Genomic DNA, 20308 nt, shown 5'->3' on the forward strand with positions numbered 1-20308 from the left:
AAGTGTAAAAATTGTATAATTATGCTAGACGCTAGAAACAAACTAGATTAAAGTTGTAGTAGTTAAACCGAAGTCGCGTAGTGTGTCGTGCTTGTGGTGCTGCAGTTGCAGCTGGTTGGATTGTATGTTGCAGAGATGGAAAGTGTTCTAAAATTGGTGTGGTTTCTTCTTTTTGTATCCAAAGGACCCTCCATTTGGTATGGTTAAATATTTTGCGAAATAAAGATTAAAAATATTATTTTGGTATTACAGTTTGGAGCTAGTTGTTTGGAGCTTCTATTGGGTAATGTTGAAGTGATTTATTTGTAAAATATGATTTTGTTTGTTGTTTTTGGTATGGTTGTTGATATTTTTTCCTAGTCAAAATCTCGAGGATGTTGAGGTTACAGGAGAAATGTTGCCCGATTATCGGTAGCATCATATCTAGTAACAAACTAGTCAAGGGTAATGGATAAGGAAATAACTCCTATTAGTACTTGGTTTTAGAGTGGGATATTGGAAAGTGAAAGGCTATTAATCTTAGTATTACATTTATATCAAATAGTTTAAGGAGGTATCAAGGCAAGCTGGATTTCAATTAATCCCAAAAAAGGTATGTGAAGCTACCTTCTTTCTCTTAGCATATTTTGGCATAAGTATGTGAAACCCTTCTTCACCCTTGATATGTATTTGACATAGGTTATGATGTTATGATTAAATGTTTATGGTTCCAAGTCCCTTAATGGACCAAGTATGATATATGTTACTATCTAAGGATCGGGACAAAAGTTCCTCGGCATATGTTACTATCTAAGGATCGGGCCGTACGTTCTGTGGCACAATTGTATATGACGACTGCATAAGATAAAGTAGAGAGTATGTTAAGCCTAACCCTTCTATATTTTGGCATGACCCATAGAAATCCAACGGATGAAGAATGCAAAAGTCTACAAGAAGTTCTTATTCTTAAGTACACTAGGATGGCCAATATTTTTAATTTCCTAGAACTTATGTCCTTTTTCCTCGACTCATGTGAAAGTGTCCAACCATCCTAAGTTGGTATAATTTATGTTGTGGTATAAAGCATGAGTCTTATTCACTCCTTTAAGCTAGAACTCTTCCAATTATTGAACTATGGTTTTTCAAGTTTTTCTATACCTTGGGAAGTAGTAAGAAGGTAAAGGTAATTTTTTTTTTTTGGCATGAACCTTACGAAGTGAATAGACGAAGTATATGTCATCCCAAGGAATTCATCATTCTCAAAGCCACTAATATGGCCATTTTCTTGACTTCCAAATTATATTTTATTACACCTTGATACGAGTAGATGATTCCAAGAGTGCTACTTTGATGCAAACCATAATGACACTCCAAAGGTACTTGTTATGGCTATTGTCTTAATTTTTGAATGATAGTTGACTTTGATTATTTTCACAAGTCTCCAATGATGGTTTAAATTGCATATGGTTACTCTCTACTCTACTCGTGTATACCGTAACCCCTCTTTCATATAGTCCCGGTCTGGGTACATAATCGTGCGTAGTTCACTGTATTATCCACCGAGTCCCTCACTAAAAGGCTAGGTACGCTATATGAGGAAATGATAATGCGATGACATAAACAACTCACTGCGTCCCTCACTAGAGGGTCGGGTACGTATGTATATATATATGAGATGATGATGTGATGTGATAAGGTGGTGATGGAGCTGGACACGATGATGGTCCTATAGTTATGATTCACTGAGTCCCTGAAAGGGTCATCTATATTATATAATATGAGCATGCATGTTTTTATGATTCATAAGTTATAGGTACAGTATTTTCCTACATAACGAATTTATCCTCCTGACTCTCTGTATTTCATATATGTTTCCAGTTATGCTTTGTATACTCAGTACATATGTCATACTGACCCCCTTTCTTTAGGGGTCTACATTCATGCCCGCAGGTACAAACTCACACCTTGAAGATCTGCTAGCATAAGAGTCCCACTCAGCAGTCCTGAAGCTCTCCTTTGTACCGGAGCCTAGATTATGCCCGCATCTTATGCTAGTTCTCCAAAGTAGCCTCCTTAACTGGACAATGCCTCAAATGGACCTGAACCATAGGAATTGCTCTGGAATACAATTGTCTCACATCTCTTGCCAAAATAGCAACTAGCTCCTCAATATACTTCAAACGATCATCCAAGTCAACCACGTCATACTGAAGAATGTGGGACTAATCTAGAACATACCGTTGTAACATAGAAATATGAAAAGAATAGCTGAGAAGACTAGGGGCAAAGCTAACTCATATGCGACCTCGCCAACTATCTGCAACATCTCAAAAGGACCAATATACTTAGGTCTAAGCTTGCCCCGCCTCTCAAATCTTATCATACCCTTCAAGGGAGATATAGTGAGGAATACTCTATCACTAATGATAAACCTCAAAGGTTGACACCTACGATCCGCATAGCTCAGGTGTTTACTTAGAGGTGTCCTGAGCCTATCTTAAATCACCCTCATATGCTCTAAGGTATCCTGCATCAAGTTTATACCGTGCGGCTTGGGCTTTGTAGACTCAAACCAACCAATTAGATAAAGAAAATTCCTAACATATAAGGTCTCAAATGGCACTATCTGAATACTGGAGTGGTAGATGTTGTTTCACGTACACTCCTCCAAGGGAAAGAATTGATCCCACTAACCTCAAAAATCCATAACACAAGCCTACAACATATCCTTAAAAACTTGTATAATGTGCTCTGATTGACCATCATTCTGCCGGTGGAAAGTTGTTCTAAGGTCGACATTGGTACCCAGCTCCTCCTAAAAAGTCTTCTAAAAGCTAGATGTGAATTGTGAACCCCTGTCTGAGATGATAAAAACTGGCAAACCATGAAGACAAACCACCTCCCAAATGTAGATACAGATAACCTCTCAATGTTGTAGGAAGTATGAATGGGAAGAAAGTGTACTGACTTGGCCAATCGATCCACAATGACCCAAATACTATCAAGACCACATAAAGTACGAGGCAATCCCACAATAAAGTCCATGGTGATCCACTCCCACTTCCACTCAAGAATGGGTAATCTCTGAAGCTTGCCACCAATCCTCAAATGCTCAACCTTAAAATTCTAACAACTCAAGCAACGCGATACATAATCTGCAATATCTCTTCTCATGCCACTCCACTAGTAGTGTTGGCTCAAGTCACGATACATCTTAGAAGAGCCCGGATTGATAGAATATTTGGAGTCATGGGACTCACTAAGGGTCATTTGAATCACACACCCCACTTGGAACATAGAGACGACCACCAAACCTCAAAACCCAATCTGAATCTAAGGTATCTAGACCAACATAACCTTTCAAAACCCAATCTCCCAATGCAACTAACTCCTATTCCTGAAACTAACGGCTACAAATCAAGTCCAAAAGAGATGAATGAGCTCCCACATAAGCTAACACATATCATGAATCAGAAATATCAAGTCTAATCATCCTGTTCGCTAAGGACTGGATATCCAAAGCTAGTGGTCACTTCATAGTAGAAAGGAAGGCTAGACTACCCATACTCACTGCCTTCCAAAGCATGGCATCTGCTACTACATTCGCCTTCCCCGAATAGTAGAGAATAGAGAGGTCATATTCCTTCATAAGCTTAATCCAGTGGTGCTGCCTCGAATTAAGATCCATATGGCTTATAATGTACTAAAGGCTCCTGTAATTAGTGTAAAACTTGCATCGAACTCCATACAGGTAGTGCCTCCAAATCATAATTGTAAAAACTACCGCTGCTAATTCTAAGTCATGAGTGGGGTTGTTATGCGTGTGCATCTTAAGATGTCTCAAAGCATAAGAAATAACCCAGACCTGCTACATCAGTATAGGACCCAAACCAACGCTGGATGCATCATAATAAATAGTGAATTCGTCACATGTAAATACAAGACTCAATATAAGAGCGGTGGTAAGCAACTTCTTGAACCTCAGAAAGCTTCAATCACACTCCTCCGACCATAGAAATGGGACATCCTGGCGAGTTAATCAAGTCAATATAAAGTATTTGATCTCTCAATGTCTAGAGCACTACTCTCAATTGTTACTCATGCTCCTCCTAGCTCCACAAGTATACTAGAATGTTATGAATAAAGACTATCACAAATGAGTCCAAGTATAGCCTAAACACCTAGGTCACCAAGTCCATGAAAGCGATAGGGGCATTAGTCAACCCAAAAGACATCACTCAGAACTCATAGTGGCTATAACAAGTCCTAATTGTAGTCTTAGGGATGTCCACTACCCTAATCCTCAACTAGTGGTAGCTGGATCTTAGAAAATACCACGACACCCTAACGATGGGTGGATAAGTCATTAATCCTAGCCATTGGGTAATGTCTCTTCACTGTCACCTTGTTGAACTGCTTGTAATCGATGCACATCCACATAGTACTGTCCTTCTTCTAAATGAATAGGATTAGGGCACCCTAAGGCAATATACTAGGCCAAATGAATACCCTGTCTAAGAGATCCTAAAGATGAACATTGAGCTCTTTGCTCTCTACAGAGGCCATACTATATGGTGGGATGGAATTAAAATGAGTACCCAGCTCTACATAAATAGCAAAGTCAATATCGCAGTCAAGAGAGAGGCCAGGCAGATTGGTAGGAAATATATCTACAAACTCTCGGACTGTAAGTACTAAATCAACTATAGGTCCCTCATACTCACATCTCTAAACGAAGCCAGATATTCCAAAAACTCGCTAACCACTAACCTCCGGGTCCAAACAAAAGAGATCACCCCAACCGGCGTGTGACTACAAGACCCCTACTATACCACCGATAGAATACTAGGTATGGCTAAGGTAATGGTCTTCACATAGCAATCCAAGACTGGATGGTGATGATATAACCAGTCCATGCCTAACATCAAATCAAAATCCACCATGTCAAGAAAAATAAGATCAACTCTAGTGTCACGTCCCTGAATGGTCACCACACATGATTTAATGCCTGATACACTACTAAAGAATCACCTACCGAGGTCAAACCATATAATGGCTCAACTAATAGATCTGGGGTCATACTCATTTGAGGGGAACAATATATAAATATACAAGAATAAGGGGATCCTCCATTTAATAAATTGGATACAGGCTAATGGAATGATAAAACCGTACATGCGATCACATCGTCTAAGGCATCAGCCTCAACTCTAGTGAGCTGCATAGAAGTGTTTCTGTCCTTCTCTACCATACACATCAACTCTACCTCCTGACTTGCCTCCCCGAGGACCTCCCCGTGCATCCTAATGACCACCTTTGCAGTCATGACCCTAGCCTCAGCCTCTAACTTGAGGTGCTGGTGCTAGCGCGGGTCTACCTGCTTATAGAAATGGTAAGGGTAGACTGTGTTGAGTGCACTTGTGAGACTAATTATCTAGCTCATTGCACCCATAGCAACCCTGGGAATGACGGCTATCTTAAACAAAAATACCCGCCTATGAACCACCTCGGCCCTAACTCAAACCGACACTAGAGCCAACCTAACAATGCTAATCACCCTATGAAGTTTGAAGGGAGGCATGGAAGGAGCAGCTGGACAGACCCGACTGAAATCTCTGGCAAGAGGAATCATAGGACACCCAGAGTCTAAAGCGAAACCGATCATGGCTATCCTCCTGACTAGCTCTCTTATCGCTTCCCTCTTGGGCCTTGTGATGGAGCTGCTTAAGCGTGCGGGCTTGGTTTACTACCTCTAGAAATGAGTGGCCTACTGAGACAAAAGACTGAGTTTGGGTTCAAATCTGGAGCCTCAATCCCCTAACAAAGCACCGAACTCTCTTCTCTCCTATGTGTAATATCATGGAGGCATGCCTGGAGAGCTTCAGGAATCCGGCCTTGTACTCTAATACGGTCATAGAGACCTACTCCAACCATGAAAACTGATCTCAGAGTTGATCTCTAACTCTCCTAGGAATAAACATGCCAAGAAGGCCTTTAAAAACTTAGCCTATGTTACCGTTGGAGACCCAGCTGGCCTAGTCTCCAAATATGTACACCACCACTACTAGGCAAGACTGTATAACTAACAAGTAGTATAGTCTGCTACTCTCGACTCTACTAGACCCAAGGTTTATAGCTGCTCGCAGCAAGTAAGTAAAAACTCATAGGCATCCTCACCCATAACACCAGAAAACCTCGATGGTGATAGTTTAAGGAAAACCTAGAGCATCTTGCTCCCTAAGTGGCATGACTCCCTCCAAATCATTCGGCTGAGAAGCGGGTGATTGGGGCTGCTGATCGACTAGTGAAGACTAGTCTTATGACATTGGAGAAGCTTAAGCTGGGGCATGATACATACCTACAATAGCAGCCAAAATCTAGGTGAAGATCGTCTATAAGTCCAGAGCTGTGACTGGCTCGGGGAATGGATGGGATAGTCTCAAGCCCATTAGTTGTTGATGTACTAGAGCTACTAGTGGCTCCACCTCCTACTTTAGAGTCTGCTTTTGGTCTTGAGCTAGTGTTGCAGCCATGCCACGATCTCAAGGTCGACCTATACCACTAGCGCGCATGCGAGCCATCGTCTAGAAGAAGGGAACAAGTGAGATTTCTAAAAACCAACCACAGACTGCACGACAGCGATACATAAAAGAAATGTTCCTAAAGACATCTTGTAGCCTCGGATAAGTCACAAACGTCTCCACATTAATCCAAAGGACACTACTAGACACTATCTCTGTACAAGTAAGACCGGTGAACTTCGGGCTCTGATACCAGCTTCTAACGACCTGTTTTTTCATGTCATGATGGTGCCTACAATAACCCATCAGTAGGCAAGCCGACTCATATCGCAAAACTATAAGTAATGGGATATTAGGGTGAAAGACCAATAATCTAATCTAAAATAGTAAAGTAATAATAGTTCCATAAAATGAACATACGGAGGCAACTAAATATATATACAAACAAAAGTAATCCCTCCTAGATACTAGAAGTCACATGTACAGGGCTTCTAATAAAGAAGTACAAGTCCCAAAAGTAGACTACAAAAATAGAGCTGTTTGAAAAAGTAAAAGACAGGCAAAATATATGTCTATGAAGGAGGCCTATAAATCTAGGACATAATGTGCTCACCCTCGACTCCGATCAAGACTACAACTTGCTCAAATCTACACCGGTAGCTAGTACTCAGACCTACATCACAAAAATAGATGCAGAGTATAGTATGAGTACCAAAACAAAAGGTACCAGTAGGCATCATAGGTCGACTAAGCAAGATAAGAAAAAGTAACTGAAATACGAGTAAATGATTGCAACCCAAGACAAGGCAAGAAACAAATATAGGTATGTACATGAGCATACTAGCAAATAAAGAGAAAGAATCTAACTAACTCCGTCGGGCTCCCCTAAACCCAATGGGTACTCGTGCACAAATAAAGAGTTACCACCTGCACAGACTCCTATAATCTTGACAAATGCAAAAATAGGTGACAAAAAATGAATAGAACCAAAAGGATTTCAATAATATCACTACTTCCCAGACATGACACAAACAATTCCCTAACATTAATACCTCAACCCAAAGCTGAGAGTGGATGAATACATTAAACCGAAGATCCATCAGGGAATCAGGAATTCAACCATATGCAAGCTGGACCACAGACTGCAACTAGGCAACTATAACTAATGAGTCAACATAAGTAGGCTAGACCATGGACTTTAACTGAGTAACTGTAGCGAAAATGTCTACATGAGTAGTCTAAACCAAGGACTTTAACTAGGTAACTATAGCTAAAGGTCGAGCACGGGTAAGCTTGGCCGTGGACTTTAACCGAGTATTTATAGCTAGGAATCCTTAACACAGATACGTTAAACCATGGACCTTTATCGGGTATCTATAGCTAAGGAATCAGACCTAATTAGAATCACCAACCGACCGTGTGTCACTGAGAGTACCCCCAACCTGAATATCATTAATGCACTGCTCCAGCCCGAACAAAATATAACCCGAATCGGCAAGAAAACTTTCAAAAATCAAGAACAGAGCGATACAGGACTAATAGGAGAATAGGACATTATAGAGGTAAGGTCACATTCTTAGTTACTTGCTAGCTAAGGTTTAGACTATCGAGCTAAATTCTTCTACATCAGTCTACAAGGAGCTAAACGTCTGAAATGATATCCGAGAAGTTCTAAGGCCCAATGGCACCAAAATTGCGCAAATCTAATGCAACACTACTCTAAGCCTACACTATGGCCAAACATATTTCCAAATATATAATCGTAGGCACAGTATTCATCATAGGATAGGAATAACCAACAACCATTGTATCATGCTTAAATAGTTCAACAATTTCCCAAAAGTAACACCTATGACATGGAATCTAGGAATTTAACATGCTCGATACCCAAACCCCTCAAAACTCCTTCAATTCAATATACAATTGCCTAAACACGCATAGTCTCACAAGGCGAAAACTGTAGCCTACCTATAAGCTGACCATGCATACTCCAACTCATGAAACCTGAGCTTTTACCTTTCACGAGACCTCCGAATGTTGCCACGCTATCAATAATAGAATTACAATATTAATATGGTCGTTATGACACTAAAATTATCGAATTCAATGAAGGTCAATTTGGGAGTCAAAAATTGGGAATTATGGGACCCACTCCCTAATACTTGGAATTGACTCAGAGAATAATCTATAAACACTACCCACAGCTCATGTTCCATAAGAGAACACAATTCACCTACCAAATCAGCTCCAAAACTATCATGCATAAATGATCAACTACCAAGCCCAAGAAAACTAAGAATGCAGGAAAAAGGAGAAATTACCTCAAAAGAAGAATCAAATCCTAATTTTTAACACACCATTGGGTTCCTCTAAAAAAATATACACAAGTTGGCCTTTTGAATCGCCTAATTCGCCCAAGAATTGAAGGAGAAAACAGAGTTTGAAATTTTATGTACAATCACAAATTTGGGGTCTTAAGAACAACCCTTAGGTGTCTCTTTAGCGACCACCAGGGGATCACTTTAGTGATGCCTTATCGCTTAAGTGACCAGTCATTTTAGCGATCAACTATAGGCCAAATTCTAATGGCAAAATCGCCAAATAGTCCTAAACTCATACCGAGGTACTCGTGTTGACCATGCTCTTAGCCAAATTTAGCCATTCTAGAACTGATGGAACCGTCAAAATTTTGTTCTAAGGTAGTTTTCATTACTTTATGACCGAATTAATCTTTTTAAGTTACAAAAGCACCAAAATAGGGAAACGGTCCTAAAATCCAAACAAAAGACCAGGCGATCAAACAGACAGTACCAGGAGGTCATAAATAAGTTCGTGCCACTACAGGAATGCTCTATATGACAAAATAAATGTTTTAATTCAAAAATGACTTGGAGGGTTATTACAATTTAGTTTGGAAAAGGTGGGAAAAGACCAAACTAACCCTCATTAAAATTGACTCTACGCCATCTAAGGGAAATTCTACAGACCGTAGATATTTCTACGGATTGTAGAAGGTTGGTCATAAAAGCCATGGTCCAAAATTTGACCCACTAGAAATTGCACTCTCTGATCTACGACCACCTTCCTACAAGTTGTAGACCCTTAGACAGGTTATCCTGCTAACTTGTAGGAAAGGTTCTTAGGTTGTTTTTAAAGGTGAAGTCTACGGGCCATTTTATATGGCCCTTATAAAGTCCTATGGGTCATTACTTGGGTCGTAGAAGTGGCCATTTACCACTAGATTTTGAATAATGTCAAGGGGTTCTACGACCAAATTCTACGGGTCGTAAATCACTCGATAAATCATCTTAGTAAGTCATCCTCCATACCAAAAGTTCCAAGGTTACTAAACTTCACTCACGAGGCTCCCTACGGTTCATAACTCTTCCTACGGGTCATAGACTTGACTCATACTAATGCTCTGACTCTTATGAAAAATGGCTAAGTGTGGAGGGGTTTAATATCCCCTTTCTACAGCTCATAAATCATTCCACTGGTGGTAGAATATATTGTAGACCCCACTGCCAGCTCACATCCTCTAGTTTTCTCTCATTTTCTCTTGGTACTAAAACATGATCTAGGATAGAATAGTATGAGGTGTTACAATATCTCCCCCTTTGAATTATTTGTCCCTCAATGATTACCAAGTTAAGAACTTACTCTAGGCACGAATACAATGCAAGAACTTAAAACATCCACATCAAGAATAACTCTCTCAATTACTCAAAATCAAGAAGGAACTAACCCGAAGATTTGAGTAGGAACATTACCTTAAACATCAGCACTTGCATGAATGATTAGATTCTGGTATTTGGCTTTTATACCTTTCTCAACCTCCCATATAGCCTTCTCAATGAATTTATTTTGCCATAAAACTTTGATAGAAGTGAAGCTTTGGTTCTTAATTTATGAACCTAATGATCAACAATTTGGACAAGAACCTCCTCATAGGAAAAGCTATCGTTCAATCTAATGTTTTCTTTCGGAATAATAAGTGAAGGATCACCCAATCATTTCTTAAGCATGGATATATGGAACACTGTATGAATTACATTTAAATCTTGTGGAAGTTCTAACTCATAAGAAATATTTTCAACCCTCTTGATAATCTTATAAGGACCAACATAACACGGACTCAACTTCTATTTCTTCCCAAACCTCATAACACCTTTTATGGGAAAAACATTCAAATACACTCAATCATTTACCTCAAACTCCAAGTCCCTTCTCCTAACATCAGTGTAGGATTTCTCATGACTTTGAGAACTTTTCAATATCTCTTGAATGATTTTCACCTTCTCCATAGCTTGATGAACTAAGTCTACCCCTATCAACTCATGTTCACCAACTTTGAACCAACCAAGTAGCTATCTACATCTCCTCCCATAAAGAGCCTCATATGGAGCCATCTGAATAATTGAATGGAAGGTTTTATTATATGAAAAATCAATTAGCAAAAAGTGGTCATCCCAATTACCTTTGAACTCAATTACACAGGTCCTCAACATATCCTCAAGAGTCTAAATTATAATTGCCTGACCATCAATCTGCAGATGAAATGCGATGCTGAGACTCTACTTCAAACTCAAACCATTTTGAATTGACTTCTGAAATTGTGTGGTGATTTGAGTACCACTATCTTAGATAATAGAAAAGGGGACTCCATCCAATATATACAACCTTGCATAATCCTTTGTAGAATATATAGCCTTAATAAACACAAAATAGGCTGATTTGTTCATGGTATCCACAATCACCCAAATAGAGACATGTTATCTGTGGGATCTCGACAAGCTTATAATAAAATCTATGTTGATAACCTCATATTTCCATTCAATATGCAACTATATATTTTGAGCTACACCACAAGGCCTTTGATGCTCAACCTTCACTTGTTGCCAATTCGGGTAATTGGATACAAACTCTGTTATATCTCTTTCCATACCATTCTACTAGCAGACCTCTCTTAAGTCTTGGTACATTTTTGTATAACTTAGATTAATGGAATACATGGAGCTATGGGCCTCTCGAGTTATTCTATTTCGAAGACCATCAATACTTGGGACACATAATTTACCTTAATACCTCAACAGCCTATCTCCCCTTTTGAAAAAAGCCATCAGATTCTACTTATGAAAATCTTGTTTCAATTGAAGAAGAATAGGATATTGATCTTTTTCTTCCTTCACCTCAACGACTAATGAAGACACTGCCCCATTTTTATCAGTAACACCTCCCATATAAGAGTCCACAATATGAACTCCCAATTCTGCTAGTCTATGCAATTCTTTTGGATAACTTTTTTTTCTCTTCCTCAACATTAGAGGTACTTCTCATGGACAATCTACTAAGAGTGTCAACAACAATATTAACTTTACCTGGGTGGTTGAGAATGCTTATGTATTAATCGTTGAGCAACTCAAGCCATCTTCTCTGCATCAGGTTCAGCTCTTACTGACTGAATATATATTATAAGCTTTTGTGATCAGTGAACACACCCACATGCACACCATAAAGATAATGACAACAAATCTTGAGGGCAAATACTACCATTGCAAACTTTAGGTCATGAGCCAGATAATTTCTCTCATGGATCTTAAGCTCTCTAGAAGCATAAGTTATTACTTTGCCTTCTTGCATCAACACACAACCCAATCCAACACTTGACATATCGCAATAGCTTATAAAATCATTTATTCGCTCAAGTAGGTGAAAATTGGAGCAGTAGTAAACCTCTTTTTCATCTCATGAAAATTATTCTCAAATGCATTGGACTATTGAAAGTTAGTCTTATTGTGATTCAATTTAGTCAATATTGATTATATGGATGAGAATCCTTCAACAAACCTCCTATAATAACTAGCCAAACCCAAGAAACTTCTTATATCAATCAGGAAGGTGTGTCTGGGCCAGTTGTTCTATGAATCTAGTCTAATACCATAACAAAAATGATATAGCCTAATAATGCCACTAATGCAATCCATAACTATCACTTTGAAAACATGGTTATAACTCCTTTTCCTTGAGAGTTTGGTAAAAAATTCTGAGATGGTTGGCATGCTCTTCCTTATTCCTCGAAGAGATCAAAATGTCATCAATAAAAATGATTAAAAAAAACAATCTAAGTATTGCTTAAACACTCTATTCATGAGGTCATAAATGATGTAGAAGAATTAGTCAAACCGAAGGACATTAGTAGGAACTCATATTGACCATACATGGTTTTGAAGGCTATTTTTGAAATTTCACATTCTCTCACCTTCAACTAATGATAGACCCATCTGAGGTCTATCTTAGAGAAACAAATGACACCTTGAAGTTGGTCAAAAATATCATCTAGTCTGAGAAGTTGGTATGTATTCTTTATAGTAACCTTGTTCATCTTATGATAGTCAATACATATTCCTAAGGAACCATCCTTCTTTTGTATGAATAGGAAAAGAGCGCCCTAAGGTGAGACACTCGACCTAATGAACCCCTTATCTAGAAAGTCCTTTAACTACTCTTTCAACTCTTGTAAATCTATAGGAGCTATTCTTTATAGAGGAATAGAAATAGGCTAAGTATTGGCAAGAACATCTATTCCAAATTCTATGTCTTTATAGAGAGGGACTCCAGGTAAATCCTTAGGAAAGACTTTAGGAAACTCACTCACAACTAAAATTGATTGAAAGGATGGTCTTTCTATATTGTCATCTCTAACTCTAATAATGTGGTAGATACACCCCTTGGAGACTAACTTTTTGACCTTTAGGTATGAAATGAATTGACCCCTAGGTAAAGCTGGACTACCCATCCACTCTATAACTTGCTTATGTAGAAACTGAAACTTAACAATTGGGGTTCTATAATCAACTAAGCCATAACAAGAATAAAGTCAGTTTATGCCAAGAATGATATCAGACTCAACTATTATAATTATCTTTATGATAGATGGAGACTATAAAATCACGATAGACTTTCTTACATAGAATAGACACACCAATAGGAGTAGAAATAGTGAATGATTCTAAGAGTCATTCAGGAAGAATTCTGAACTTAACGGCTACATATGGAGTCACTAAAGACAAAGTAGCACCTGGATCAAGAAAGGCATGAACGTCATGACACAAGACTCGAAATATACCAGTGACAACATCTAGTGAGTTCTCTCTATTGCCGATTGGCAATGGCATATAGATGGTTAGAACCTCTGTATATCCCCGAATTAGAACCTCTATGAGTACCTTTATTTGGATGTGCTATCAAAGAACATTGGGCTCTATTTCCCCCATCTCTCTGTCTTCTCATCCTACATTCAACATAGAAGTGACCTACCTAGATATACTTATAAAAACTATTTATTCCAATACGACACTCTCCCAGATGGAGCTTTCCATACTAACCACAAGGCAGTGCCCGCATAAGACCTTAGGCCACACTCTCTTGGGACTGGGAACCCTTTGCTTTGAAATTTTGTGACCTTTAATTATTCCTTGTGTTGGGTGCAGGTGCACTTGCTGCAAATGGTACATAGCAAGAACATATCTTTTCAAAGAAAGAGCAGTTACCATTTCCACCCTTCTATTGATTTGACTCATTACCTGCTGATTTTACCTTTTTACTTTGATGTTCCTCTCTATCCTTCTTATTATTGTCCTCCACTTGTTGGTCATACACCATGAATCTGGAGGTTTCCATATTTTTTATCAAAGTTGTTTCCATGTTCATCTCTTTAGCTTAAGAATTGGGAATTTGTTGCATGATTGTCTTGCAGTGTTTTTCCACCCCGAATTGTGTTGTAATTTTATCCTTGAGCTTGGGATGCTGTGTAAAACCTATTTTTGGGGTCAATTCCAAAATTTAAAAGGCGGATCTCACATTTCCTATTTTAGACCCCGAAATTGGTCCATCTTTAAAAAATATGAATTTAGTATATAAATGATCGTAATGATGTTGTGATTCTATTTTTGATAGCGTGGAAACATTTTGAGGCCATTCGGAAGAAAAAAACTTTGGCATAGTGATTTAGAGCATGTTTTCACCCTACAAGTAGGTTACATCTTTTCTTTTTTTAGATTGAGCCAGAATGTGTTAAAGCATGTTCAAATAGATGAAATTTGAGTTGTGTAGCTTATTTGTATATCTTAGGTGTTAGAAATCATGTTTTAGGCTTTTAATGGGGTTTTGCGGGTAATTGGAAGCATGTGTTCCTTTCCGATATTTGTTGGTATTATAAGAAGATTTGAATGCTTATGTGTTGGTGTTATGAAGCATGTTTGTCTTAGTATAGGTTGTAAACTTGTCTTAATTTCCCCGACGTTACTCCAGCAAGCTTTGATTCATGTAGAACGGTGTAGCGGGCTAGTGCTTGATAGTTGTCCTTAGCTAGGTGGTAACCTTAATTTTATGAGTACCCTTATCCACACTTCAGCATGATTGCAACTTTCAAGATGTATCAGGAAATACTAGACTATGTGAGCATTTATTTTCGACTTTGGGTTGAGCTTTGGTAGCATAACAGTTGACTTATTGGAAAAGAGATTCTCAAAACTATTATTGTCCAGTTTGAAAGAAGAATATTCGGCACCTTAGGATAATTATCTGTGAGCATCCGAGTACCCAACCCCGGCCTTCATTATTAATTTTCATCAGAGAGCATCCTTGTACCCAGCCCCAGCCTCTGCCGACTTGCTATTATGGCGAGCATCGGGGTACCTATCCCTGACCTCGACCATATCGATATGCTATAGAAAACATCTGGGTACCCAGCCCCATCCTTGACTGTACTGATACTTTATGGTGAGCATCAGAATACCCAGCCCCGGCCTGGACTACCTTGAATACTCAGGCGAGAATCTGGGTCCTAGTCCTGGTCTCGACCCCTATAGCATTCTTGGTTCGTTGATTCTTGGAGATTGTTGGTTCGAAAATGATATGGTTCTTCGATTCATTGCATTACAGATTTGGTTCCTTGCCTTGGTAGTTTTAGCTATTTTGTATACTTAACGGGTTTATGGGGGTTTGTTTAAGTTTTTTTTTCAACTTGCGCACGAGTGTCCTGATTGAGATTGTGGGGGCCTGTTGGGTGTAGTTAGTTGTAGTTCTCTTAGTTAGTATTTTTTTCCACCTTAGATTGTTATTATGATTCCTATTTAGGCTTATTCCTCTTTCTCATATTGTTTGTACCTTTTCTATTTAGTCAGCCTATAATGCCTATTGGGTACCTATTTTTTTGGTACTCATACTATACTCTACATCTAATTTTGTAATGCAGGATCGAGCACCAACTACCGTCGTGAATAGATCTAGCCTATTGCAGTCAGCTCCGAAGACCAGGGTGAGAACTCGCTATTTTAAGATCACTTCTGTCTCTTTCATCTTGGATGGCCCATCTTTTGAATTTCTGAGACTAGCTAGTTGATCTATATATATTTTTGTTCCACTTTTGATACTTCTACTCGTATTTTGTATTGTAGCAGCTCTGTACGTGTGACCTCTAGGTTCTCTAAGGGATCTTTATTTGTATATATCAGGTTTTGGTTTTTTTTCCGCTTATTTACGTTGTCTATGTTAGAATTTTCTATTCATGATTAGTTTCTACCCTCAAATTCATTACTTGTCATTCCAGATTACTGGTTGTCTTACCTACTATGGGTTATAGAAGGATCCATCATGACTTGAGAGCACGAGTCATGATAGATAGATCACCCTAAAATCTGATATACTGCAGATTGGCTAGAGCTGAGGGTGGGCCAAAGTCGATGGTACACTCACTGCAGTCCAAAAAAATAAAAAAAGAAAAATACATATAGGGTTAGTACAGGATAACATGTACTGAGTATGTATTATTGGTCAATTCAAAATAGAAATTGAGATGCATAAAGTAATAGTAGGAAATCATCTATACCGCTTATAGGTGGCAAATAACAAGATCAATATCATGTGACAACACAATAAAATAATGACGTATTCAGTCAACAATATTAAAAATAAACCTGAGGACCCAGGCCTCCACACCATGGTCTTTTGGAAATGAGTTATTTGAGATTGGGTAGTATTAAGTCATTTAATTTATTTTCCTTTAATATTATTGTGTCGAAAAACAACACCCGATCCAATAACTTTATGTCGGCTTGTGACACCCAATTCAATTATATCATATCGACTCGTAGCAACCAATCCAACTATATCATATTGGCTTGTGACACACTCCAATTATATAGTGTCATCTCGTGATACCCGATCCAATTATATTATGTTGGCTCGTGACACCTAATTGAAATATATCATGTTAGCTCGTGACATTCGATCCAATTATATCATGTCATCTCATGACACTCGATCAAACTATAATTAATTCATCATTCTTTATTATTACTTTCCACTTCATTAACAATATCTCATCAAGCCATCTTTATTCAAGGCATTACTTTTTATAGAACAAGTTCAAGATTATGGATTTTACGGTCGTAGAATTGCAAACCAATTACAACAATATATCAATCAACCAAACTGCAATAATTAAATGCATAGCAAACTTCTCAACATTAATCAACGAATATCAATCACTACTAAGACTCTCTTTATGATATAGAATAAACCATAACCTACCTCAACATAAGAATCGAAGTCAAGCAAGTTAATCCACCAATGTCTTCCCTTTCTTTAATGCCTCAGAACGTTTTTAATATATCAAATATATAATATTCATAAGTAAACGAGCTTCTAGACACCAATAATATAAATATATAACCTAGACCCAACAAATCACCCAATTTTATAATCAATTCCCTGAAACTCATGTCTAGAGTTAACCTCAATTCCTCAAATATCATAATTATAATGGTATACATATAATAAAAAAAAAATTATTTAATTACCTATCCCAATATATCAAAAATTGAATTACAAGTGATAAGTATAATAAAATCTGGGGAAAATATCAAAGCCAAGTTTAAAATGTGGACTTCAATTCACTAGAGCTACAATTTCATAACTTCAATTTGCATCTATTTTTTTCTAAACCATCCCAATCATCAACACATAATTAATAGCCTCAATCATCACTCATCATTAGCCAATGATGGCACCAACAGCTTGTCTCCCCCAAAACTTTAAAACAAACCACTCCTATATCAATTGCATTTCAACTTTGAAAAGAATTAGTTTATTTTTCAATCTAATTAATATTATATTATATTCCATTCCACACCATAGAATTAATGCCTATATCAATATGAAGTCTCGAGATCTTACCTGCACTCTTGTCAAATTAGCTTTCATCTTGCCGCACAAGGGAGTTTTTGTTCTTATTTTTTCTTTCTTTCTTCTACAGATAATTGTGAACCTAAAATCACCAACCCTACTATGTATTTTAATAAATAAAATGCTATAGGTTATTAAATAAAATAATAATTTAACCTATTAATTAGATTAGTTATCTAAATTTACTCCTCAACTAAATAACCGTAGTTATCGAATAGTCCAAACTACCCATTAAAAATTTACAAGATGAATCTTTTGTGAAATAAAAAGTTCTAGTACTCAAAACAAATTAATGGATCATTACATATATGCTAAGAGACTTGGTTGGAGTCCTTCAGGATTTGAATCGCCGTGTCATATCTAGGGCCTATCTTGAGTCGTGACAGCTTACTTCCAGGTATGTAAGGCTAATCACAATATTGGATTAAGATCGTCCTCATGTCCTACACCTCAGCTTTCTCTTCCATAATGACCCCCATAATACTCACTATCTTGTATACTTTATCAATAAACTCTTGGGGCTCTTCATCAACTTTTTAACCATGGAACTCCGAAGGGTTCAACCTTGCAAAATTCCTCACCCTAGAAGCCAGAGTGGGAATATTAAGAGGAGCCGCAACCCCTTGGTTTGGACCTCCGCATTAGAAACTTTGTCAGGTAGAGGATCATTGCCTTGCGAAACTGGAGGATCTTGGGCTTCGTTAGCATTGATCCTCCTAGCAAAGGTGGTCTTCTTGGAGGAATTTTCTGAAAATCATAAAGGATAATCGTTATGGAAAAGAAGTCTTAGATTAAAGTCTATAGTACGACATAGATCATGAAAAAGTGTGAATTTCCAAAAATACCTAATAACCTCCTATTCATAGATGTGGCACGCTTCACAACCATGAATAAGACTCTACTTAATGCATCATGTTGGACACCCTAGGATATCTTAAACATTGTGCTTAGATACCAAGTTTGTCATGACCCGACCAAGGGCCTAGTTGTAACACGACGATCGTAACCCGAAGAGCTCCGACCAAGCCTCTTGACATATTGTAAGCCTGTATAAGGTAAGTAAATATGGAAATAACATAAGAAGAGTCTAAACATGATCATAGACTCCATGACATAGGTCCAACAAATTCCTCTATTAGATAAACGGGCAAGGATAAGATATGTCCCTAGCTCACCCTCAACATGAAAGAAATAAACATCTTTGAAATAAAACAAGCAACTCAAAACTAGTTGTCGATAGATGAGACTCGCCAAACACTTCACCTATAAGGAAACTTTACTAGCCACATGTGATAGGAGCGTGATCTTCAACCCCTACATTATTAGATAATGTAGGAAACAAATATGCGTTAGTACTTTTGAATATACTAAGTATGAGGGCATGACATAAATCATAATATGCAATCATTAATTTAGTACAAGATAAAAAGGATAAGTGAAGTCATGATAAAATGATAATGATCAAAGTATTTGTAAGGCATAGTTGAAATCATGAAACTAAATAGAAGGCCATACATATATGGGATAGAACCATAATCGACGATAAGACCATGCGAGCTATAACATATAATTTCGATGTCTCCCCATATAATGGAAGAAAGGGGAATCTACTTATCAAGGTAGACTCTACCCCACTAGGAGGATCATTTACATTCGCTATTTGTGAATCTACTAGCTAAGCAATGAAGGAAAACCTATGGTGGCACATGGTTTAAGGGACTTGAGGCTGCTACTAAGACTTTTGATCGGGCCCAAACCTCAAGTACACTCAGTGCTAAGTTAAATTCCATGGAATAGATAACATAATAAATATAGTTAGCATATATCATGACTTATTCATAAAATTCATAATTCATAGAACAGCTCATTTCATAACATAATTGCAATGTATGTATTGGCCTTTCATCATTACAAATCATACTTGCACAATTCATCTAATTAGGTCCTAGGCCACCACATAGGGCCCTAAATCACCTTTCTTTATAACTTGCATGAAATTCATATCTTGAACATACTTGTAGTTCATGATTATAATTCAAACTTGAATTTAGAATAAAACTCATATACATAGTCAATTTGAATCAAAACCATGATAATACCTTGAAATCATTGAATTCCTAATCATACTTCATAATATCATCATTGAAAATAACTTTATGTATGAGAAATCATAATTTGACTTGAAATCCTGTAATTCATGTAAAAACATACTTATGATGATTAGTTATAATGATTAAAAACATAATTTAAGCAGTCCAATACAATTCATCAAATTAGGGTTACAAACTTAATTGAAATTCATGAGATTTTAAGTCGAAACCTTAGGGCTCCATGGGTGAAAGGGACCCATCGATCAATCCCAAAATACCTTGATTGAATTTGACCTTAGAATTGAAAAAGGGGACTTCTTCTTGAAGAAATCCTAGCCAAGCTTAATAAAGAATATGAACCCTTAAATGAAACTTGAGAGAGGATTCTTAAATTTATTTGGGAATTAATAAGGGAAAAGAATAGGCTTCAGAGTATTTAGGATATTTTCGCAACGCATCTAGTCACAAAAT

The sequence above is a fragment of the Solanum dulcamara genome, chromosome 10 (assembly GCF_947179165.1).
Source record: "Solanum dulcamara chromosome 10, daSolDulc1.2, whole genome shotgun sequence".
Taxonomy (NCBI): Eukaryota; Viridiplantae; Streptophyta; class Magnoliopsida; order Solanales; family Solanaceae; genus Solanum; species Solanum dulcamara.